Source organism: Drosophila albomicans, chromosome 3 (genome assembly GCF_009650485.2).
Source record: "Drosophila albomicans strain 15112-1751.03 chromosome 3, ASM965048v2, whole genome shotgun sequence".
NCBI classification, from domain to species: domain Eukaryota; kingdom Metazoa; phylum Arthropoda; class Insecta; order Diptera; family Drosophilidae; genus Drosophila; species Drosophila albomicans.
Genome location: NC_047629.2, coordinates 17,876,592 through 17,902,773, shown reverse-complemented (window position 1 = coordinate 17,902,773; position 26,182 = coordinate 17,876,592). Strand labels below are relative to the sequence as shown.

The window sequence follows — 26,182 nt, the reverse complement described above, 5'->3', positions numbered from 1 at the left end:
GCCGAAATAAATGATTTAAAGGGTAGTTAAAAAAAAAGGAAATATATAAAATGCTGCGAAATTTTAGAATTTCTTAAATTAGTTCGCTCAAAAAAAAGTACGAATGTTACAGTAGAATGTAATCGATTTTTACCCGCTGCAGTATTTATTTTAAAATATACCGAACCAATATACCACAAAGTACTAAAATATGTATGGTATATTTTCCACTCTATGGTATATTTCAAAGTAGTACTTTATCGATATACAAAAGGTTACATTTGGTATATTGATATACCACTACATGCCAAATATACCATATGGTGTAAAATATACCAGATTTTCAGCCATACAAATTTATTCCTCAAATAACTTCTAAAATATTCAATGTAAAAACTTAAATGTAATTTACATAATGTGAATTTAAATGTTTAGAGCAAGCTGTTAGTCAGATTTGTGTTTTGATATGGCCCGCAGCATTTCCCTTTTAGATTGATGAGTGGGTGGGGCAGGTAGCTGTCTGCTCTCCTCACACCTTTCACTTGATCCGCGCAATTAAATTAACTCGCGCCCAGTGAAACTGTCTTGTTGTGCTTATTCATTTGCCAAGCTAATTTGCTTAATCGAGCTAATCAATGCTGCCATCGTCGTCGTTGTTGTTCACTCCTAATGTGTGTGTGTGTGTGTGCAAAGGGGTCGCAAGACAGCCAAAGGTGTGAGCTGTCCGTCCGTCTGTCTGTCAGTCGCTGTAGTTGTTGTTGTTGTGCATTATAATAACAGCATTGGCTTATTGAGTATCCAATTGAGCTCTTTGGTGGGAGCCAAGCAACTGTTGGCCTACCCTAACAGACAGACAGACAGACAGGTATAAACACACACACTAGCACACACACACAGAGACACAGACGGACGGACAGACAGACGGACAGAGTGTGGACGGTGCTGCCCTCGTCGCGTAGTCGTAAAATGCAAATTGCATGCAATCAACGCGTTTTTCGTTTAATTATTATGAGAATTTTTCGCTGGCACGGAACGTGCCAAGTGCCCAGGCCAACAACAACAACAATAATAACATATGTGTGTGTGTGCAGGTTGTAGTTGTGTATATGTGTGTGTGTGTATTGGCCTTTGTCTGCGTTTGTTGTACGTCGTCGTCGTCGTCGTTGTCTGTTGTCTGCTGTGCGCCCCCTGAGGCTGCCATTTTCAATTAAATTACCCGGCATTTTGGCGTAAATTGCCAGCCACATATACACTCATACACACACTCATATTTATAACTATGTGTGTGTGTGTGTATGCGTGTGTCAGTGGGCAGTGTGAAATAAATTCCATAGCTAATTAATTTGCATTATTTATGATGTACAAATGCAAACAACAAGAGCAACAGCAGCAGTGGCAAGCGAACAAGACTTGAAGCTTATACTAAAAGTATGTATTATTAGTTAGCTAGTTCCTGGCCAAGTATGTCTTTTGGCCAAGCTTTTGGGTGGCCACCGACCGACCACATTAGCATACCAATCACAAACTCAAACACACACACACACACACAGCGAACTGACTTTTGTATTCTATAGCCACGTGTTGTGCATGAATAAAAACAATTTGTTTTGAATTTATTTTGCAATTAATTTAAATTTAGTAGCCATTCATTCGCTCACTCATTCACTCAGTCATTCACTCAATCAGTTGTTCATTCATTTCGCATTTTTTTTTTGTTTTTTTGACAAGTTTTTGCGCTGAATATTTATTTTTGGTCAAAGCCCCAAAGACATTGAACTCAAATGTGGGCGGCGGCTTTTAATATTATAATTTTTTTCATCAACAAAAATATTTTTTCCAACGAAATGAACAAAACAATTTGCGCTGAGCTAAACGATTTGCTCAAAATGGGAGCAATAAACAGCAAAGCACACATTTTTGAGGTTGCATGAACTTGTGAGAAGATTTGCAACGTAGCCAACTAAAAAGTAACTTAGGAGTATTCTCAAGTCAGTGTATGTGTGAGTGTGCGCATCTAGTTGCAACTACGTGACGGGATTTTGTGCAACAAATGCGATTGGAATTGCAAAAACGAAATGGCATTGCAAAGTGGCATGCAGCAGCAACAACAACACCACAGTGTATGTGGCAGCAACCAAGCTGAGTTGGGTGCGTGATTCACGCTGCAGAAACAACTGCGAGTACACAAACAAATCCAATCAAACTTATCACATTTAAAAAGCTCTACAAAATGGGAAAATATAGAAATACGGATTGTGAAGTATTTACTAGAAAAATACTTTCAATAAATTGAAGTTGAATTGAAATGCATTTTAAGAAAATAATATTATTTTATTATAATAGATAGCTTAAATATAAAAATATTAATTATAGTAAAAACTGAATGGAAATAACATCAACTAAATGGAATTGTTTGCCGATTAAATATACAAAATACAAAAAAAAATACTGAAATATGTCATATTCTAAATTTGGTATATTTGCATTTTATTTACGAAAATACTATTATATTATATTATGATAGAAAGCTTACTGCTTTATCGTGACAGTTCACTGATAATAATTTTAATTATTTTAGTGAAAAATTAAAGAAAATTACCTTAAATTTGGCTCAGTTTATTTAAAATCATCTTTATTTAAAAACTACTAAGAAAACTGCAGCCAAATATGCCTAATATTATCATTTAAATATAACAAAAATAATATAGCTAAAGAGAATGCAACATATACCGAAATGTATATTTGGTATATTGATATAATAAATGTTGTAAATAATACTGAAGGGTACAAAACTAAAGCTCTAATAAAAAAATTTATAAGGTATTGTTAATGTTGAGTTTAAATGCATAATAAATTTTTAATAATAAATTTGCTTGTATTTAGAAAGTTCCTAAAGGAAAATAATATTATATTTTGTTTTGATTGCCAGTTTATTTCTTTAGGGTGTCAGTTCAATTCCATTTAATTGCTATTATTTCAGTAAAAATTTGAGACAAAATACCTTCAATGCAATTAACTTGAACTGAAATAAATTTGAGCGAAATTTAATCGTTTTAAAGTTAAATTGAAATGAATTTCCTTTAAAAGATATTTGTGTGTAAAGTTTTAAAAGGTTTACCTTTCAATATTACATATTGTTAGTTCAATGATGAAAATAATCAGAAAATAATTTCAATTATTTGAGTAAATATTCCACTCATGTTGCAGCCTTTGTTTAATGTCCATATTGATTATCACGTTGTCAGCACTAATACAATTTTAATTAGGAGATGTCCTGTGGCAAGTGTTGTGCTCCGTTGTAAGCGCCAAAATGATGGAAAATTGAAATTAGCAATTTGCTTGGCACATTAAATGCGTTGCGACATAATTGAATTATTAAGCGAGCTAAACGTAGATGGACAGTGAGAGTGAGAGAAGAGGAAAGCTAGCTAAAACACACACACACAGGAACAAAGGACCTAATGGAATTGTGTGCTTCATTTGGAGCAGGAGACAGCAGGTGAAGTGCAGCCTGGAGGCGGATGTTATCCACATTCGTTGGGAATTGCATAATGCAATTTAACAGAGATGTAGAGAGATGCGATAAGAGAGAGAGAGTGAGAGAGGGAAAGGTTGAAGTTGAGCTTTGAAATGCACAAGCCAACAGAGTGGGTGTAAATGTGTATATGTATGTGTGTGTGTGTGTATCTGGGTGTGGTTGTGCAGCTAAAGGATTTACGAGCCATTCAGAGACGTCCGAGCAATAAAACAATGCAAATGGCAGAATGCAAAAGTTGTTGTCCGGTTGTCCGGTAGCTGGCAGTTGGCAGCAGCAAACTGCTTATGCATGCACATCCATTGGGTCAAGTCAAATAAACGCAATAATAAAATTGTAGCATCGCCGCAAGGGCCACAGAAAGAGAGTTGATATACACACAAAATGCCAGCCAACAACTGAGTGTCTGTGTGTTTGTAGCAGGCGAAATGTTTTTGTGGACAATTTCCTTTTGAAATTATTGTTTTTGTAATTGGATAAACCAATTGCAGAGGCAGGAACATTCACAGCAGCAGCACAGCAGCATACGTGACATTTTAATTAAACAAACAATATATGGCGTAATGCTTGCAACTCGTATTTTATGCAGTCAAACAGCATTTAGAAAAGACAAAACTATTTATTTATGCAGTCGTTTAGCATTTGCTAAGTGCAGTCAAAAACTATGAAATTATTAAGTTACAAAGTTCAATTTAAATACTGAGTATTTATTCATATTTAAAATAAATAGTGTTTAAAAGTTTTTAGTGCAGTTTGCAATAAAATGAGACACATCATTTATAATTTACATTAACAGATCTTAAAAAAAAGAATGTAAAATAAAGTGGTTTATAATTAAAATTTGTAAAAAGTACAATAAAAAACTTCAAAATAAAGTTGTAACACAATATTTATTGAGCTGATGAAATGGTTTACAATTTAAATGAACAAAAAGTAAAGTAAAATAATAATCGATATGAAGTGATACACACTATTTGTTTACAAAGGTTAAAATATATATACTAAATTAAAATTTAAGACAAATAATATTATCAAATAATCAAAACACAAAACTTAATTGCACTTAGCAGAGCTCATGAATAAAAACCTTTAACAAAAGAGGTGAAAAATCAGCCGAGATCTGTGAACAAGTATAGATTTATTTTGGTCTATTAAGCGCAGTAAATTGCTATCAAAAATAATGAAATTTTAGTAATTCCAAATATAACAATTTATTCTACTAATGCTTAATTCCATTTCAAGTAATTTTAACCAACAATTATAACATTATTGAACTGACGCTTAATTCCGATTTCAACCATACAAATTTCACTTTTCAAATTTTTTTTTTGTAATAATTATTAATTCCATTTCAAGCATTACTTATGAGTAATTAGAATCCACTTTTAATAATTACTTCACTTAAATGTCGTCGAAAGCAAGTTATAATATTTTAGTTTTTAATTTGATTTCATTACTTTGAAGAACTTAGTTATTAACTTAGAAATTATTTATTTGATATTTTATTAGATTGGAAATAAAATGAAGTATTCAAAGTAGCAAAACTGTGTAATTTATAATAATCATCGAAAATAATTTAGAAATTATTTATTTGATATTTTATTAGATTGGAAATAAAATGAAGTATTCAAAGTAACAAAACTGTGTAATTTATAATAATATATGGAATACGAACTTTATTTCCACATTTCAATCAACCGAATCACTTAAAGGTCGTCGAAAACTTCAACAAATTTGAAATGCTTTAATTTAAATCGATTTTCATTTAGCGTTGTTTGGAGTTGAGTTGGTTCGTGTGACTTCGACAGCTTGTAGAGGTCAAAACACACATGTCCTTAACAACACCTGTAATAGCAGAGCACCCTTTTCACCCTTCAACCCCTCCCCTAATAAACCCGCCATTAAGCAAGCTGGTGTCATCCCTTTTGTGTGTGTTTCCATTGTGGAGGAGAGAGCGAGAGAGAGCGAAAGAGCTCCGTTGTGTCTCGTTATTGTCATTAGCATTATATGGAATGTAGTATGCATGAACAATGCTGGGTAATTATTGTTTTGCTGTCGCTCCCTCCCCCTCTCCCCGTCTCCCCCTCCCACTCTGCTATGGTCATGCAACAGTGGCCGGGAGAAGCCAAAGGGGCAAAGCACAAGGGGCAAGGCAGGCAGATTGCGTGACTCGCGCACATTTGTTTTGTTTGCGGAAAGTAATTGCAAAAGTTGTTTCAATTTTCCAAGACGCTCAACGGACTGCGAAAACCCCAAAAAGGGGAGTAAGGAGTATTTTTCTTTGGGGGCAAATCGTTTGGACTATGCGATTTGCATGAGACAAGAGAGAGAGGGAGAGTAAGAGAGAAGGAAAGTCGAAGAGACGGCACATAATTGACAGCGGCTTAATGCTTAAACTTTTCAGCCACAGCCAGCAGCAGCAGCAGCGGCAGCAACCAAACAAATAAAAGCATCCAAAAGCAAACCACTCACAGTGCCAGATGTGATAGTGGGTGGCAAGGCGGAGAGGGGCGTGGCATGGGGCGGGCAACAGCATCAAAAACGCATTTCGCTTTTGGCGATTTCGTTGGGCCAAAAACTTTCTGCCAAGTTGCTAACAAAAACATAAAAAAAAAGAGCAGCCACAAAACAAGAGGGGAGAGACGTCGCGGGGTCCTGTGCAGAGGAATTGCCAAGTGGATATAAAAAATAAAAAAAAAAACAGCAGCAGCGAGTAAAAGGGAAAAAGAGAAGCCAAGGGAAGGCAAAGGAAAGGGTCATTTGCCCACTGCTGCTTTTTTTGTGTGCCAGTTTCTTTTGCTGCTTTTGTTGAAATTACAAAATTTTCCGACGTTTTTTATTTTCATTTTTTTTGTAAAATGTTTTGCCCAATGTTCTATGTGCGAGTGTGTTGCGTTTTTATGCAGCACATCCGGCGCAAAAAGCGCATGAAATGCGCAAAAACAAAACAAAAACAACAAAAAATAGCACAACTGTTTATTTTTCTTCTTCTCTACTCCTCTGTGCTCTCTTTACATTTCTTTACTTTTTCTTTGCTCTGTTTGGTTATATTATTATTATTTTCGGGGCGCGGCGAACAGTCAAACAACAAGTAAGCATTTCTGCCAACAAGTCTGTCCGGCAGTCTCGACTTTTGGCCAGCTGGTCAGTTAGCCAAGGCATCGCATGTTGACCATTTCTAGAGAGTGTTTGAAGGAATGAACAAAATGCACAAATGTTGCCAAAATGCAGGCAAAGTTTTTACAGGAAAAGCACTTGAACATGTCACTGGAAAAGAATATTATTTATTTTGTTTTTCATAAATGAGGAACTTATATGAAGTATTACATTTAAATGCAGAAATACGGATTCCCAAGAGTACACAGAAAACAAACTCTGGCATAAATTCAAAAATACTTGATTTTTGTACATATACAATTTACAAATTTAGGATTAAATGTAATACCATATAGTATTTTTTAGTACACTATATTATTTTTTGTATAAATTATAGTATTTTTACAGGTTTTAGTATTTGTTAATACATTATAGTATTTTTAGTAAATTATGGTATTTTATAATTTTTTGTTTTTGCTTCTGTATTTTTAAATAGATAGTAGTATTAATACATTATAGTATTTTTTAGTAAAATGTGGTATTTTAGTATTTTTTGTTTTTGCTTCAGTTCTGAAGATTATATGATTTTGTAAAATACCTTTTTTTCTGTAACTAGTAACTTAATCAATTTGGAAATTAACATAAAATATTTGGTAATGTGTATTTAAATTATCATTGACTAAATTCTGATACAGAAATGTTACAGAAAATGTAATTAATTGTACTAATTTCTTTTTACATTATTATTATTATTTTGATTATTTTACATTTTTTGTATAGTTAGATAAACAGTTAGTAAGAAATTTTTAACCACAGCATATTCTATAAAGAAATCTATCCGATCTATTCCATACATTTATTTTTTATCAATTTATAAATTAACATAAAATATTTAGAATACGTTTTTTTAACAGAGAGTAAATATTTTTATTTTTATACTCTAAATTCTATATACATATTTTCTTTTTTTTTTTTGTATATATTTTCTTATTTAATATGCAATTGTTGGCAGTCAATTCTAATAAGACATCTCACTTTAACAGCTATATGTATATACACCCAGACATTCGTTTAATTGGTAGCAACAGCCCCACGTCGCAGCCTTTGATCGATTTAATGCCCAATTCTGCGCTGCGGCTGCTCTATTTCTCATTTCCGCTTCCTGGAACACTCCCTGAGGCACGCCCCAAAATGTAGGCGTGCAGGTTGCAGTTTGTTTTTCCCTCTTTGTTCCGCCTGCAGCAAAAAACTAAAACGAAGAAGAAAAAAGAAAATGTAAAAAAAGAAAATGTAAAAAGGAAAAAAAAGAAAATCGAAAGAGCGCAACTTGCAAACAGCGAGCAGCGAAAAAGAGCAAAATGCTAAATGTTTTATGTCAGTTTTTGTTCTTGTTTTTGTTGGTGCGTTTCGATGTGGGTGTGCGAATGGGCGTGGCAGCTGCCCTTACGGCATTAAAGTGCATTAAATTCAGAGGCAGTTGCCAAGTGCATTAAATGCAACATTTATTTGCTTTCATTTGAATGTGCGTCACATTTATTTTGTGTGTGTGTGTTCACTTGACGGCGGCAATTGAATTGCCAACGAAATGCAAACAATTCATTTAATCATATACATATATGTATTTACATAAATAAGCAAACATGCAATTATAAAAAATAAATAAATTGCATAGCTGCCAATTAGAATTCATTAACATTTTCATTCTCTCTCTCTCTCTCGTTGCAGGTTCGTATTTAATTTAATCACACATACTGAATCCTGAATTCCTCCTCCATCTCTTTGGCCATTGTAAGTTAATAAGATTATATTTTGTCCGTCATATGCAATCAATTTAAAGTCCAATCAATAGCAGCATTTCGATGCTCTGTTGCACAAATTATGACGCATAAATCTGTTAGATACATTCGTGTATTTGTATCTGTATCTGTGTCTGCATCAGCGTTTGCATTATGTAATTGCAACTGACAGTTGGCTGACTTTGTGGCTTGTCAAAGCGCATTAAAGCGGCTTAAAAACGAAGCAGCAGATGGCTATTTAATTAAGGCAAAGCTTGTGAAATGTTTGACAAACAATACAGTTGGAGTACACAGCAAAAACAAAATGAGATAAAATAAAGAACAAATATTGAATGATGTTGATATAATGTCAAAATTTAAACCAGAAGATAAGATCTGAAATCAACATACAACAATAATTGTAAATATGGTACTGTATAGTATATTTTAATGTAATACTATATCAATATACCAAACATAGTATTCGGTATATTTTAGTATTTCTATACACTTATAATTACTTTCATTATATATTTTGAATGTAATAGTATATAAATATACCAAATATATGTTTGTGGTATATTAATATACCGAATATAACATTCGGAATATTTTAGTATTTCTATACACTTATTATATATTATATTATATATAAGTTGTATATTTTTAGTGTAATAATATATCAATATACCAAATATATGTTTGTTGTACATTGATTTAGTATATTTTAAGAATAATACCACACTGTTTTCTTCTTTTTCAAAGTAATACTATATTTTAATTCAATTTCTTTTACATTTTGTAAAACTCACTCTTCAATTGCAGATAAAACAATTAAGAATTTAAGAATATATATTTCTACTCAACTTGAGCTTTCTATATAAATTCAAAGCATCTTTCTTCGCTATAAAAACACTCCTCGGATAATCGGCACTACAAAAACTTAAACTTAACTCATCCATTTCCCTTTTCAGTGCAGTTAAATAGCATTTAAATTTTATGCTCTGTTCCATTCAACTTCATTAAATGCCACTGTCAATTTCACATATAATTTGCTTTTGTCATTAAATAAGTCAGACTATGGCCAAAGTTTGAGTTCCCCTTGTGGCGTTATTATCGCAGCTTGGGAAGCTGCTCAATTGACTGCGACTTGTCTGCCTCTTTTTTTTGTGTTGTGTGTTGTGTGCAATCTACAGTCAATTACTTTCCCATTCTCAATGCCATTTAAATTAACAAAGTAACGAACTTTCACCCGAACCACAACGAACCACAGCATCAATAACGACAACGACGAGCACAGCGAACAGCGAACACAGCAAACGACGGCAGCAAACAACAAATGGCAGCAAAAGCATTTGGCAAATTGAAATCAAATCGATATCGAATCAAATTGAAATCTCACCACAGGCCGACGACGACGACGACGTCGCAGAGACCGCAAACAAATGCCAATAAAAAACGTGGCCAAAGATTGTCTAGCTCGATTTTTGTGTTTGTGCATTTGTGCCTGGCGCTGCTCCAGAAATCTGTCCACTCTGAAACCAAAAATACAGAGCTGTCTCGTAGCTCAACTCCGCACAGATTCAAAGCAATCCGAAAGTGCGCCAAGCATCTAAGCGATACATAATAACCAAGAGGAGGAAAAACACAGAGAGAGACAGAGAGATCGAGAAAAGGTGGGGAGACTGTGCCAAGATAAAATATGATTGAATGCATTTGCCTGGCGCTGTCTCCGCTTGCTTTCCCCCTTGAGACCAAACTACTGCTGCCGTTGTCTGATTAACATAAATCGTGCTGCTGCTGCTGCTGCTGCTGCTGGCTGCTGGCTGCCTCTGACTATATCTTATTTCGATTTTGCTGTTTTTTCTTTATTTTGCTTTTTTCTCTCGAGTTTATGCAAAAAGCAACAGCGCAAAAAATTGAATTGAAATGAACAAAACAGCACAGCAAAAAACTGAAAGGCAAGAGAGAATAAAAAAAAAAGCTGAAATAAAATGCAAACGAAGCTTGGCAAAAGCAGCAGCAGCAGGGCGCAGGAAACATTATGACAAAAGGCAGGAGGAGACAGGGAGATAGAGGGAGGGGAACGGGTGTCAGCCAGACAGTCAGTAGGAGCTACAGCAGTCAGCCAGGAGCAACACATCAGCACCGCCTGCTGACTTTTATGTGCAATCGCCTTAACTCCAACTCTGATGTTGCTGCTGCTGCTGTTGCTGTTGCTGTTGTTGCTGCTGTTGCTGCTGCTGATGAGCATGAGAATGATGTTGCTATCTGCTGGCTGCTTGGCTATCTCCTTGTGCCCCTCTGGCACTGTTGACCAGCTTTATTGTTGGCTCGCTTAAAATTCCAAACAGCAAATTGCAACTGCCAACAATTTCGAGGCTATCAGTGGCACAGCATCAGACTCGACGCTGCTGGTGGCTGCTGCCGTTGCCGTTGCTGCTGTTGCTGTTGCTCCTGGTGGCTGTCTTGCCTCCTCTGGCTGCTGCTGCTGTCAGTAATTTTATGCAAGATGCTATCGCCCAGCACACCTCAACACGATGTGCGCTGTAAAGAGACGTGAGGCAGAGAGCTGTGAAGTGGGACAATGTTGCTGGGGAGAAATGCATGTAAGCCATTTCACTTGGTATGACAAACAGCTACGGCTCTTCGTTGTTGTTGTCGTCGTCTCCTTGACTCCTTTTGAATGGAATGGAATGGAAATGAAATGGAATTCAATGTCCAACAAGCAGGCAAAGTCTGAACAAATCCCCAAAGTCCTTTGGCAGCGTTAACGTTGGGTCTGCACTCGTGATATGAATAAGTTGCAGTCAAATTAAGAGTGCTCTTAAAATCAATGCGAATATTAAAATCTATTCAAAAGTAAGGTATTCAACAATCAGAACAAAGAGCGTAGCTACTAAGTAGCTTATGAGATTGTTAAAAGTAAGGAAAATACCAATTTTAAATGGTGGTATATGAAGCTTAAATGTGCTTTAAAAGCTTTTTAAAATAACTAGCAAGTAAATTAAGAAAGAAATAATAAATACGTTCTCTTAAATAAGAAAATTGAAAAGAAAACAACGACGAGTAAAGTTATTGACATCGAACTTTGATGTTGAATATGTTGAGCAAGTTTAAGCTCGTAAATTAGCTAATATATGTGCTTTAAGGCACGATAAAGCTTTCATAAATTACAAGGCAATAAAAAACCGTAAAATTGTTTGCAATTTAACTAAAGAATAGTATATGTTAAACAAGTTTTAAGCTCTTAAATAAGCTCACATGTTATTTAAAAGTTCCTTAAAGCTTTTATAGGTTACAAGGTAATATGTTAAACAAGTTTTGGTTGTTAAACTGTGCCTTAAAAGCGCATTAAAGCTTATACAAGACATAGGAAAAACAATATCAATTTAATGTGGTTCAATTTAAAAGCATAATATGTTGAAAAAGTTAAAGTTCTTAGTCAGTCAACTAAAGTTACAATTAAGAAAGGAATTCTCAACTGTGATATTTCTATGCTGAATTTTAAAAGTTTGCTGTAAACAATTCTTTTTTAAGCCACTCAATAGGGGAAAGTCTCTGCAGATTTGATTGCAGCAAAAAATACCATAAAGTGTTTATAGCCAAGCGAAGCAAAAATGTAATTACAAGTACTTGACTTAAATCCTCTGTGAAAAGAAGCTTTCGCTCATCACTAAAGCGACGCTGTCATCCCTAAGTAGCAAGCTGCTGCCGTTGTTGTTGCTGCCTCTTTTGTCTGCCTTGCAGCAGCAGCAGCAATACTTGTTTAGCTTGTTGCCTGCTGCTGCTGTTGCTGCTGCAGTTATTGCCATTGTATATCTGTGATGCCTTTCAAGTGCCAATTGTGCGACTTGTGGCCCGAACCTTCGTCTTTTTTTTTCTCTCTTCTCTCCTCTTCTTGTTGTGCTTTGTACTCTTTCCCCTCGTTGCCGTTTAGACAAACTGAATGCTTATTTAATTTAAGGTGGGAATTTCAATGTGATGTGTATGCAACTCATGCAAATTAAGTTGATAATAAATACTCTCGTAGTTGCCAAACACAAACACCACGACACACTCAAAGTAGTTGTTGTCCTTTGTGTGACTATTGTTGCTGCTATTCAAGTGTTAATTGTTGTCGGCAGCTTCAAAAAAAACGGCGATGCTAGCAAATTTTTAGCGCTTTTTGTGTTGATGTCGTTTATATAAGTATTTCATATATTAAATAATTGCGTGATAGCGACAGCAGCAACATTGACGAGACACTGTGTCAAGTTTAATCAAAATAATATAACAACATCAGTGAATGCCACAATAATAGCAAGAGCAACAACGATGGTCACAGACACAACTGAATCCCAGTATAATTCACGATTTCCTGCTATAATTGAAAATATATTTCAACGAGCAACGCGCCACAAGAACAAGTTGCTGCTGTGCAGAGACAACAGCAACAACAACAACAACAGCAGCAGCAGTGCATTAATTATTCATGAGTTGTCGCGCATTGGGCAGCAGCAGTGACAGGCAGCAGCCACCACAGCAGCAACAGCAGCAGGAGCAACAACTCGCCAACTGGCAACATAATTATTCATGCGAGCTTATCGCCAGTAAGGTAGGCAACACCATTTTAACCACAGCGGATTATAATTATCAGCAGTTGCCATCAGGCGAAAAGCAACAAGCACACACACACAGACATACACACAGCTGACAGCAGCTACATGTTGCTCGTTGTGGCCACAACAGCAGCAACATCAGCAATTGCAATGGTTCAGTGCTTAGTCGAGTAGCAGCAACAACCACAGCAACCAAGATCATAATGATGATGACGATGATGACGTTGATTATAATGGCAAAGGCGCAACAACAAATATAATTACACGACAACAACTACAACAACAACAGCTGAGAGACAGACAGCTGCTTTAATTGATGTTGATTGCTATCAGCAACATTTCGCTGTTGCTGCTGTCGTTGTACATAGTTGTTGTTGCTAGTTGTTGTTGTTGTTGCTACTTTTGGCTCGCATGTTGAGGCACCTCAATGAGAATTCTTTTCTGCTTTCGATAGCTTTTGTGTTTCTCCGTTTTTTGTATTGTTTTGTTTCTTTAGCTTTTGTGTGATTTTTGGCTTGTAACCTCAAACAACAAAATGTTGCATGTCAAAGGCGCGTTAAACTGTTGCAAATTATGGATTACAGCAAGAAATGTTTTGCTACTTAAATAATAACTAAATCGAAAGCGAAAACCAAAACGAAAACGTTGTCAAGTTTTGTTGTTACGCCTCCCCCTATATGAAAATCACCCATCCGCCCCGTTTGCCCGTGGCGACTTGACACGCCCAATGCTTCGGTTGCATGCAACGCCAACAACAAAAACAAAGAAACAAATGCAAACGAAATGGGCGTGCAATGAGATGGAAAAACTTGCAGTTGATTAGACTGAACAGGCTTTGGAAACATTGACGGGAAATAAATAGAATGAATAAAAGGAAATAAACTGCATGAAAATGAAATACTTCGATTGACCAACAGTTCCATTAAACTAGTTAGGAAGTCAATAATGGACAAAACTACAGGCTTTAACAGGCAAACCAGTGTTGCTAATTAATCCAAAATTTACAATTTTCGGTATTTTACCTGCAATTGCACAAAGCTATGCACAGATTTGTTTTTTTTTAGGAGCAGCTGCAGGGTATAAAAACAAATATCAACAACAAATTTGTTGTGAGTTTTCACTGGCAACTGAAATTGACTGCCCCAAAAGTCATGTAATTGAGTTGAGAGTAGGGTTGCCACCCATGCTATATACTTGAACTAAAATAAAATAGTCAAAATAATATTTTAAACTTTTTTTATAAAAATTCATAAAAATTCGCTTATTATTTATTGTAATTTTAATTATAATCGATCTATAAATAAATAAAAAAAATACTGTTTCTGTTTTCATTGTATATCTCAGTATTTATTTCTTCAACTAAAGTTGGCAACCCTGGTTGAGACTGCCAGCAAAACGTAACGAACAAATTAAGAGTGAAAACACTGCTCCAGTTTTCGTTCAATATTTTTCGTCAAATAACTTGCCGAAACAAACGAGTGTGCCAAAATCGCATAACGGCATTTGTAAATCTGTGTAAAGGCATTTTCATTGCTATTTTGTGCATGCTGTATTTTATGTCTGTGTGTGTGTGTGTATTTGTGTATTTTTGCGAGCCATTTGAGTTTTATAGCTCCCGCTGCAGCAGCAGCAGCAGTTAATTGAAATGGAAACAAGTTGTTGCTGCTGCTTACTGCGGTTGCGGCCAAGCAATTGCTTAGCGTTTGACAGTTGTTGTGGTTGTTGTTGTTTTTATATTACAATAAAGCAAAGCACATGCTCATAATGCTGGCCTGAGAGTTTATGGCCGTTGCATTTGTTTGTTGTAAATCGTATGTATTTATTCGTGTATGTGGCAAGATGTTTAACTTCGTTTGTATTTTTAGCACGTGCACGTACTTGGCCCATTGGGTTTTTATTGTCAATTTGCAAATACTGTGACTTGAGCTGTCAGCAAGCCATGCAATTAATTTGTAAATAGCAACGCACACACACACACTCAAATACACATACACGTAAGCTGTATAAATAAAATGCGAAAAATAAATGCAATAATTTCATTTTATTAAAATGACAAAAGCAGGCAACGTTGACAGGCGGCAGCAAATAAATCATTGTTGCCTTGCCGTTGCTATGTCTGCAGCTTCTGTGCTACAATTTGCACAGTTTAAGCTTTTAAATTTTAATTAACATTTGAATTGTGCGCCCCTCGGGGCCACAACAGCAGTAGCAACAAAAAAGCAGCGAGCAACCAAAGTGAAAATGCGCCACGCTCTTCCACTTGGCATTGCCCGCACTCTTCGCACTCCCCTCAAAACTCGTACAAACTCCACAATTCCAAACATTGCTCTCCCGCTGCACTTGCTGCCTGCAAAGAGCAAGTGAGCGAAACCGAACGACAGCAGGAGCAGCCATGTTTGTTTATGGCGCTCACAGCGCGTTCAAGCGAGACAGCCAATGTACTCGCCTCTGCGACTGCGCTGCGCATGCAGAAAACAAAGAAGTAAAACCAAAAAAAGAAGGCAACTACAACTACAACAAATCTAACTACAACTACAAGGAGTGGAGTAGTTTTTATTTAGTTGTTGTTGTCTCTGCTGCTGGCTGCTGTTGATGTTGCCTTTTGCTTTGGGCTTGCCTCGCCTCTTAAATGTTTAAACGATTAAGTCGAATTTTAATTTAGCCGCAAAACATAACACGATTTCACACACACACACACACACATTCGCATAGTCATAGGCACACAGGGGCACAACACACAGCAGCTTCGTGGCCCCCGGGCGCGGACTAAACTAACAGAAATGTAAAGCAGGCAATAAAGTGGCAACATGCTGACTTTGCCATAACTAACCGAAACAGTTGGGGGCGTTTGGCTGCCTCCAGACAGACAGACTCTCCCCGTCCTCCTCTTCTTTCGCCTTCTTTGCGCCTAAGTGGATGAATGAATAAACGAGCGTCGTTCGCTTGGGTCCAACTGGGCATTGGAGAGACAGCGACACACACACACACACACACACACACACACACACACACAGACACAAACACTCGTACACAAACAGAGACAGCGCAATGAATTGGCACAGTGGGCACGGTCTCAGTTCCCGGCTTGGGCTTTTTGGCCCTGGCGTTGCTGAGGCTCATTAATGTTTAAAGTGTTTTATGATATGCATAATTGCTTGTACAGATAATAAAGTTTTGCTGCTCGAGCGAATGTGTCTCTCCTCTTCCCCTTGACGTGCCCTGTTTGCTTTTTTAGTGGAAAGTCCACCCTCAACGTCCATTCACTTAATTAAAATGCAAATGAAAATTCTTCAAATTGCTAGAAATGAAAGCCAAACAAACGTGCATTCTTGAGGGTCCATAAATGGGTGCAAAGGGGCGAGCAAGTAAGTGAGTGAGAGAGAGTGCGCTATATTCTTGAGGGTGGGCAGGAGGCGAAACATGATGATGACATGTTTGCTTCCATTCTCCATTGCACACACCCAACAAAACTCACTTGTACACAAACAGGCGGCGCATGCGGAAATTTTTTGACTCGTTGCTTCTCGTTTTGTTCTTGTTTGCTGTTGTTGTTTTGTAGCTTTGCTGCCTTTGTCTTTGTTGGTGTTGCTGTAGCGCCTGTTTGGAAGCAGCTACCGAGTTTACGACGCGTGAACGGCAACTCATCCGCACAAAAGAGGCGACAAAATACACCAGGGAGAACGACGCAACGCAACGCGTCGACCCGAGCTGAGCCTTAACTTGGGGGAGCCAACACACAATCACACACACACGCAGGCCAACACAAACACACACAGAGAGGGGAGCTACATTGATCTCGCGCTTACCTCGCTCTATCTCTCTCCACTCTCCACTCGTCTGTTGTTCTCACTGCTCGACGCTACCTTTTTTTTATTGTACTGAGGCATATTTCCAGTGAATTTTTCGATGATATCTTTGAATGTTAACATTCACAAAAGCGTAAAGATTGCTGCTGCCTCTGCTGGTTTTTTCCCCTCTGCTTAGTTTACACACACACACACACATATATACGCACACCGAGACTCAAATGTGTGTATCTGCCTTCATATATCGGGCCTTTTTATGGACACTTTTAGTGTCGGACTCGAGTCTGTTGTTCGTTCGGGTCTTTGGACCCTTTTTCGGCATCCATGTGTCGCTCTTGTGTCTGCCTGTGTGTGTGTGTGTGTTAAGTGAAATTCTTTTGTGTCGACAAGCGAAAATAAAATTCACACAGTGCGAAACGTGTCCAATATACAACAACAAAAAAGAGCACAAACACAATGGACCTGAAACTGAGTTTGAATCAAGCTGGAACTGGAACCTCCGCACGATACCGATGCCGATGCCGATAATGTTGCTGCGCTGCTCACTCTCACTCTCTCTGCTTCTCACTCTATACCTGAGCCAATCTGTGCGAGCGGTCATTGAAAAAATGGTGCAAAGGCAGCAGCAACAGCAGCAGCAGCAGCGAGAACAACAACAACAGCGGCAAGCATTAAGTGAGTGAGTGAGAACAGCAACAACAACGAAAACAACAACGAAAGTCTACAGAATACACTCAATGACAAGCTGCTCGGCAATTTGACATAATTTATACGTCAAATTACTGCAAATTGATGCTAAATGGCTTCAAATTGAATTGACGGGCGCATAAGCGAGACAGAGATAGTATGGTGGGCGAAGGAGAGTGAAAGAAGCGAAACAAAACAAAAGCAAAAATTGTATGCGAGCGGCAACAACAAAATCGACAATGTAGCGCCCTCTGGCAATCGTGAAGAGTCGAGAAGGGCGGAATGGAGAGGTGAGGTGGGGCGAGTTGAGTCGAGGCGACAACAACAATCAGCACGTCGGCGTTTTGTGCACTCAAACGAAAACATTTTCAGTTTTCTGTGGGGCGTCATTGTTGTTGTGTTAGTTGTTGTTACTCTTGCCTCCATACCGGGAGTTGTGTTTGCGAGGGGGAAGAGGGAGAGAGGGAGGGGGATGAATCAGTGAAGTCCACAGCACACCTTTCGCCTCACTTCACTTAACTGAACTCAACTCTACTCAACTCAACTGAACGCAACTTGACTCGACTCCACTCAACTGAGCTGGTTAACTGCCTTCTGCCTGCTTTGCAGATTTCGTGAACAAAAAAGAAAAACCAGAAGAGCGCAACTTATCTTGACAGCCGCCAGAGTGCTGCACCTCAGCACTTTGTAATGATGATTGCCTCCAACGGCAACAACAGCAACAGCAACAAAAAATCAGCAACCAGCAACAATTGCAACACACATGAACTTCAATTGCCGATCAGCGCCAAACAAAGAAAATCTCAGCAAATTTGATATACTCCAATGATCAAACGGTGTTTTGTGCATTGTTTACAAGATGTTAGCTAGTTTGTTAGACAAGCTACATTAAAGCAAAAAAAAAAATAAATAAATAAATACATTTGTGGAATTAATAACTAATTTAGACATCTGTCGGGGTATAAAATATCATTAGGTAAAAAGTTGAAGGCACTTCTTAATATTTTATGTGGTTGGTGATTTATTTTTGAGTATTTTATGAATGAACAATAATGAAGGGTTGGTTTTAAACTGAAGTATACCAAATATATACTATATACCACTAGTTTTTACTATATACCAAATATAATACAGGATTTGTCTAACAATAGCTTATTGAACTTTTTTTTTGCAGTTTTGTGGATTATTAAAATTATATATTATTAAAAAATTTGCAAGGAAAAAGCTGGGAAGAAAACATTTGTTAATTAGTAGGTTGAAAGCTTTTAAAAAGTAAATAAATCAGAAAAAAGCCTAGATTTGTTTTAGCTGTTAAATAAAATGAATTTATTTAATTCCTACAACATTTTTTACAAATTGAACAATTACTCAAATTTTCAATAACAATAATGCTATAAAAATTAAATGCTTTTCTCAACAATATTGAACATTATACTAAAATAATACCATAAATACTAAATCTTTTCATTTTCGTCTGCTTTTCTCTTTACAGGTTGGTAGTTTTATGGCATTTAAATAAAGAAAAGACGTCAAGAAAGAAGCGACAGAGAGAACAACGTGTCAATTGTCTGTTTTCCCAGTGGGGGCAATCGACGCCGCCTTTCACACCAAGACACTCACACATATTTCCACCCACACACACACACCGACGGCACTCAGACGAGGTAAAAGGAAAATCAATTTTCAGCGCAAGAGACAGTGTACAAAAAAATGGGGGGGAGGGCGCCGAAAAGAAAGGGAGAAAAAGAAAAGAAAGAAAGCAAGCAATGAAATGTGCCAGGCCATAAAGTGCAACTGTCAACGAAAACTTTGTTGTTTAACAATTTGTTGTTGTCGCAGTTGTTGCAACAGCACAGCGCAGCGCATGAAAATGGCATGAAGCACAGCGCGCTTGGCTGGCAAAATATTGAATTCAATTTAAAGCGCAAAAGGCGTTCATAAATCTCGACAATGTGAAGAGGAGAAAGGCAACCAGCCAACAACTCGGAGTAGCAAACTGGGCAACTTAACTTGCAACAGGGAAACGAAACGGACGCTGGCTGGCAACAAGGTCCGGCAAAGTGAAAGAGTCGGCAAAGAGCTGACTAAAGCTCTTTAGCCAGATTATGGGTATGGCCAAGGCGCAATGTTGAGCTGGACCTGGGTTGGCTCATTGCCTTGATTAAGGCCCGGGTCAAAACCGAAAAGAAAATAAGCAAAGAGAGCGCAAAAGTGGGAAAAATTAAATTAAAATTCAATTAAGCGGGGCAAGCTGGCTGACTAAGTGCCTCCGAAAATGTGGCTTAAGGGTGAACTGCTTGAGAATTGTAAGCGAAAACAACTTGGGGCATAATTTGAACTTTAGGGTCTCTTTTTGATGCCATGTAATTCAAAGTAAATTAACTATTTCAGCAACTTAATTGAAAATTAATTGCTAGTGGCAAATGTGGCAAGCTCCCCCATAACACACACACACACCAACACAAAGGCGGCATGTCCATAAATTTATGGGCGCCCCATCATAAATTAGCGTCGAGAATTTTGCGTGTCGCCAGTGCCAGAAAAACTTGTCGCAGTTTGATTGCTTGTTGCTTGCCCCCCTCCATCCCCCCACAAACGCTGCGGGGCACTATGCAAATCTTGACTAGTAGCTGCCACAGCGGCAACAAAATGAACGCTGCACTCGGTGAGTGTGCATCTGTCTCTCTTCTCTCTCGCTCTCTCTCTCTCTCTCATCTCTATCTCTATCTTTGCCTCGACTCGGAAATTGTTCAACTTCATCAGTTGGGGCAATGTTGGCAGCAGCAACTGAATGTATTATATATCTTGTTCACTGTGTGTACGAATATGTGTGTGTGGCAAGTTTCTGTTGCCTGCCAACGTCTGGGCAACGTGGCTGCCCGCAGCTTCTTCACTTCATGCCTCTTACCTTGTCTGGCTTTTGTGCCCTTTTTTCTCTTCGTTTTTTCTTTTTTGCAACATAAAACCAAAAGTATGCTGCAGCCAAAAGGCCCCGAGGATGCGAGCCAAGCACTTCAACAGAACGAGAGAATCACGATGGAGCTGCAGGCGGGGTGGCGGAGGGACGTAGAATGACAGAGAGAACGAAACGGAAGAAGCGAAAAATAGTTGGGGATTGGTCAACTTTGGGATACCCTGTGCAAAGCTAAACTTTTGTTGAAGATTTTGATAAAGTAAAATTGATATTTAGTTAGTCTGTGTAGGAAAACTTTCTGATGGAAATAATGATGGAAATCTTGGTTGCATTGTGACTCTATCTATTATAAAGTAATAGATTGTTTTACGAAGCTGATGAAACAAAGTCCCTTTATATAGAAAGTTGTATTCATTAGAGCTCTTCAACCAACAGATAATTCTTCTATAACTGGTTAAACATAAGAATATAAAGTTTTATTAAGTTCCGTCCTAATATACCCCACAAAGTGTTTCTTTTGCTTATAGAACACGCAAATTGCAAACTAACAGCAACGATTCAAAGTGTACTGCATTATTTGTTGTTGTTACTGTAGTTTTCCTTGTTGTTGTTGTTGGTGTTGCTGTTGTTTATGGAGCAAGTTTGCAACCGTTTATTGCCAGAGATAGCAGGAAACTTGCCTCAGCAAACGAAAGCAAATGGAATTCAGTTGAAATTCATAGAAGTTTCGAATCTAACTACTTAGATCTCCCTCGGGCAGGGCAGCCAAAAACCCAGTAGTGCTCAGCACATAAAAGCTGTGCTATCGATAGTAGAAGCGAAGCACTTGCCAAACTCATTACGAAAACAACTGGCCAAGGCAATAAGAGTGAGTCCCAAAGAGTTGTTGCGAGCTAAGTGGAATCGATATGGGTATTAATTCGCAAGCGATCTACTTAATGCGCCTGTTATCGATTAAAATATACTATCGATGTACCAAAGCAACAGTTATCGATCAGTAATAATTCGTTGTTGCTAGCATTAGTTACTATCAACATATTTTCATATTTTTGCACTCGTTACGATTTATGTGTATTATTAAATAAGTCTTCATTCGTAATCGATTTACTTAAAGCGCTTATCATCGATTTAAATATACTATCGATTTAACAAAAACACAGTTATCGATCATTACAAAATCGCAAATGTGCCTAACATTTATCTTCATCAACAAGACATATAAGAAGCATGAAGTGGAATCGAAATACGTATTCATTCATAATCGATTTTCTTAAAGCGCTTGTTATGGATTTAAATATACTATCGATTTAACAAAAACACAGCTATCGATCGGTACAAATTCGCTAATGTTTCTAACATTTGTCTTCATCAAAATATTATATCCATATTTTTGCCCTCGTTATGAATTATGTGTGTTTAATCGATAATAATATAGTAAAGACCATGGATAAACTCGTTGATAGCACTGGGCAATGGCGACTACTGAGATTGTTATCGATAAAGCCATTTCATGGCATCAAAATGCCATTAAGAGCGTCATCGAATCGGACTTGTTCACATTTCCATGGAGCAATAACTACTGTGCAGTTAAGGCAGATAAGGCCACAAACTGCATATTAACCTGGTTTTAAAGTCGGGCTGCATAACAATTTGCATTATTACACACATTTTGTGGCTGCCCCGCACACATGTATGTATGTGTGTATACACACACAACATTTTCGGGGCGTAACCAAAGTTGTTGAGGCTGCGGCAAAAATTGTGTTAATTGCTGTCAAGTGACAATTAAGCGATCTCTCAAAAAACAACAACAGCGAGCAGGTAAAAATGACTTGATTGCAATGATTATGCCTCCTCCTGCTGTTGCACTGGACTCCGCACTTGATTAATTGACGCCCCGACAGCAGCACAATTCAAACAACAACCACAAAAGCTATAGCAAGTCAGTTTGCAGTCGCTGAAGTTGACGCTGACGCTTGATTGACTCAACGTGGCCCGAACCTTTTGCAGCTAAAAGTTAACAAGTTTTTGCCGTTCCACTTGACTGCAAACGACAGCAACAACTGCAGCGAATGAAGACGCAATCGAATAGACAACGAAGCAACTAAGGCGACCATCGACTTCAAGAGCCAAAGAGCATGACTCTGGGGCCAGCTTCACTCGTAGACTTCAGTCGCAGCTTTAGCCTCAGTCAAGCATGCCAAATGCGGCGCACAGTTTTATATTCGCTAGAGATGGAGATGGGGCTAGAGCTGGAGACAGGAGACAGAAGAGAGAGAGAGGCAGGCAAAGCCTTTTATCTAGTTGAGTCCATCTAGGCGCTGTCCGTCCGCAGTTGTCCGCATTGGACAAACGACGAAGCGTTGCGTTCATATCAGCCATGTCTATCTGTGGTTCGCTCTCTCCCTCTCTCTTACTCCTCTAGCTCCCTCGTATATTTGTCCATTGAGGCATGCAATTGATTGCTGCAACAACAACTTGGTCTCTGCCAACTCTGGCTTCGAATTTGTGTTGTGAGTCTCTTTCTATCTCTCTCTCTCTCTCTCTCTCTTTCTCTGTGCCTGCTGCGCTTTAATTGCCTTTTCATTGCAGCCCGTCGACCGTCGTCTGTCTGCTGTCCTCTGTCTTATGTCTGCTGTCTTCTGTCTCTTGTCGTCCATTTCGACAGTCGCCGCTTCTTCCAGCTTCTCTCCCTTTTACTTGACCATGCTGACTGTGTAATTTGTGGTTGTTGTTCTTCAGTTAATGCATTACATGAATTTTAACAAGCTTTTGCAGCATCCATTTCGCCCGAACATCCAACATCCCATCATCCTGTTGCACTCTTGTTTATTATAGCCGCATCGCACATTTCGTCGCATCGTATGCAAAAAGTGCATTTGTTGAGTGTACTCCAAAATTGATATAATTAGCCAATGTGCAGTACTGCAAAGCACTCATAATTTATGTGCAATGTTACTCATTAGATGCAGATCTTGATAACTGCCAAGATTTGTTGTAATCATGCAAATTAGCATAACGAGATGTCAACTATATTTTGATATTTTTCATTGAAATGAGACTGATATAGATTAACAAGTAACAAGTAACTCGCTACCAATGATGTATTAGCACTTCAAAATATACTTAATTCATGTACCGAATAAAAGATGAAATATACCAAAACATATATTTGGTATATATGTACATATATATATATATTTCATATTTATACTCGCTCACTGTACGGTATTAGAACTTAAAAATATACTAATTAATATACCGAATAAATCATGAAATATACCGAAATGTATATTTGGTATATTGATATGTCTTTAAGGGGTTTAAAACTTATCTTAATGTTTGATACATTTCCTGACGGAATACTCTTCTACCCTATGAGAATCAGGTATAACAAGTAGGTTTAAACTATAGTTGGTATTCCTAGCAGCTCATTAAGGGATCAGCCAATAATCTGGGAATTACCTGAAACTCTAGTTATCATCTTATTTATCTTTTTTAAGCCTGCATTTCTTAACACCAAGCAAATAGCAACAAAAAACTAAAATACTCTTTGAATAGTATTAAACATTTGTAACTAAGCTATGGAGTTAGTTTGTCTTTCTATCTAAATGTATGTAGATACTTATCTAAACTAAACCATCTAAATGTATGTAGATACTTATCTAACCCAAAATAACCACCGAAAAATAAAGTTCAACTTAAAGACAAATTTAGTCACAAATCGAATGCCTTTGCATCAAGTGACAACATGTGTTTTGAATTTAAGCATTAAATTATAAATCGAACAATTGCATTGTTAAATCGCTGCCAGAGAGACAGACAACAGATGCTGGGGATTTGTTAACTCCTTTTCAGCGCTGTCATGGCAACAAATGCACTCGCAACAGTGCTTGCAACCTCTGATTCGGAGTCTCTGTTGCTGTCCTCTGTGTTGTGTTGTGCTGTGTTGTGTTGTGTGCTGGCTTAACAAGTTTCTTTTATGCATTTGACACATGCCAACACGTTAGCATTTGAGTGCACTTCACACACACACACCACACCACACACACCTTGCCCCTTCGTTCCTCGTTTGCTCACATTTCGTTGCGGTGTTGGCCAAACTAATTGGCTGCGTTTTTGGTTAATTAGCGCAACTCGGAGTTGCTTCGTTGACTTCGTCCGTTGTCTGTTGTCAGTTTTGTGTGCTGTCGATGCCGTCGTCGCAAATGAATTCTCGCACACGCGCTTTGATTGCCACTCAATGTGGCAGCTAAAAACTTTGGCAACGGCAACGGCGCAACGACAACTTGCAAACTGGCAGCAGCGGCAACTATTTTGTCTGCATTAAAACGTTGTAATTATTTTATGCCAGATAACAATTTGATATTGTCAGCTCCATAAAATGTTCGTGTTTGCTGCTGTTAACTTGGCCAAAACCAGCAACGACCGAAACTGAAAACTGTGTGCAACAAACGGCACATGCGTGCATGCAAATTGGCAGCGTCGAATCTATGCCACATTTGGCTGGACACACCGTTAACGTAGATAACGATAATAATAATGAACCAGGTGTGTCTGCAAACCAGCAACCAGCAGAAAAAAAAACCTGGCCATGGAGGTGTTGCAGCTCCAATTATGGCATTAAATGCTGTATCAAATTAATGTGATCATGAATGGTTTTGCGTGCCTCAAGCTGTGCACATAAAGCGAGCATAGACAAACAGCTTATAGCATTCAGGGAACTGATTACAGAGGAGAAAGAACATTAACAGTATTTACAAGATTTGACTAATTGCGTTGACAGCCTTAAAATGGTTTCAAACATTAAAGAAATAAGTCTGTATAACAAACTAGAACTTAATTGTCAATGAAACTACATAAAAGTGAAGTTCTATGTACTAAAATCTACAAAAGATATTTCTTTTAGAAAGTTTCGTTTTTAGTTTTTCATAAATTCAATCTGTTTAAGTAAAAAAGACTAAATTAGCCTGTAATATTTGTCTCCGCTTTCAATAGTGAAATTTACTATTATGTTATAAAAATGAATAGACTTTTCTAAACTTTTTTCACACTTATACATTATAGATTAATGATTGAAATGAGTTTGAAGATTATTGCAATAATTTCTCAAAGTGTCATTCGAATTTTTAATCCAATCTTTATAATTTAAAGTAGCTGAAATAGTAGAAACAAATGGTATAGCTAAAGTCGAGTATGCTCAACTGTGAGATACCCGCTACCCATTTTTAATAAAAGCGAAAAAGTGTGATATAATTATTTTTAAAATTAATGGAACACAAAACTACTAAAATATACCAAAAGCAATGAATGGAATATTGATATAGTACAACATTGAAAATAAAATATACCATTGAGTACTGAAATATACCAAATTGTCAGCCAAAACAATAAAGAGCCGTATGAATTTAATAATTTCCGAATTTGTATTCCAACATGAATGAAGAAAACAGTTGAAGAATAATAAAATAATCATTATTATGCTACTTTAAAAAAAGCTTTCAACTATTGGCAAAAAGTAAAGTGAATAAAGTAGCCAAAATAGACATTAATGCAGACTGCCAGCACTTAAAACCAACGCACATTTTTAAGCAATTGCAAATGCATTTTCGGGCCACTCGAAAGTGTTTTATATGCAGCAAAATATTGTGCCTGCTGCTGCTGCAACACATGGAGGCAGGCAGCGAGTGCGGCTGTCATCAACTGACAGTCGCAACGGGCTGCAACGACAACGACAACAGCAGCAGCAACAGCAGCCAACAACGTGCAACAATATCAAAGTAGTGGTT

General features: G+C 37.5%; 1 protein-coding gene across 2 annotated transcripts in view; it reads left to right on the top strand.

Moving 5' to 3' along the window:
* Window positions 1-26,182, top strand: part of LOC117570304 (putative uncharacterized protein DDB_G0286901) — a 104,723-nt gene that overhangs the window by 58,054 nt on the left and 20,487 nt on the right. The window lies entirely within an intron of this gene.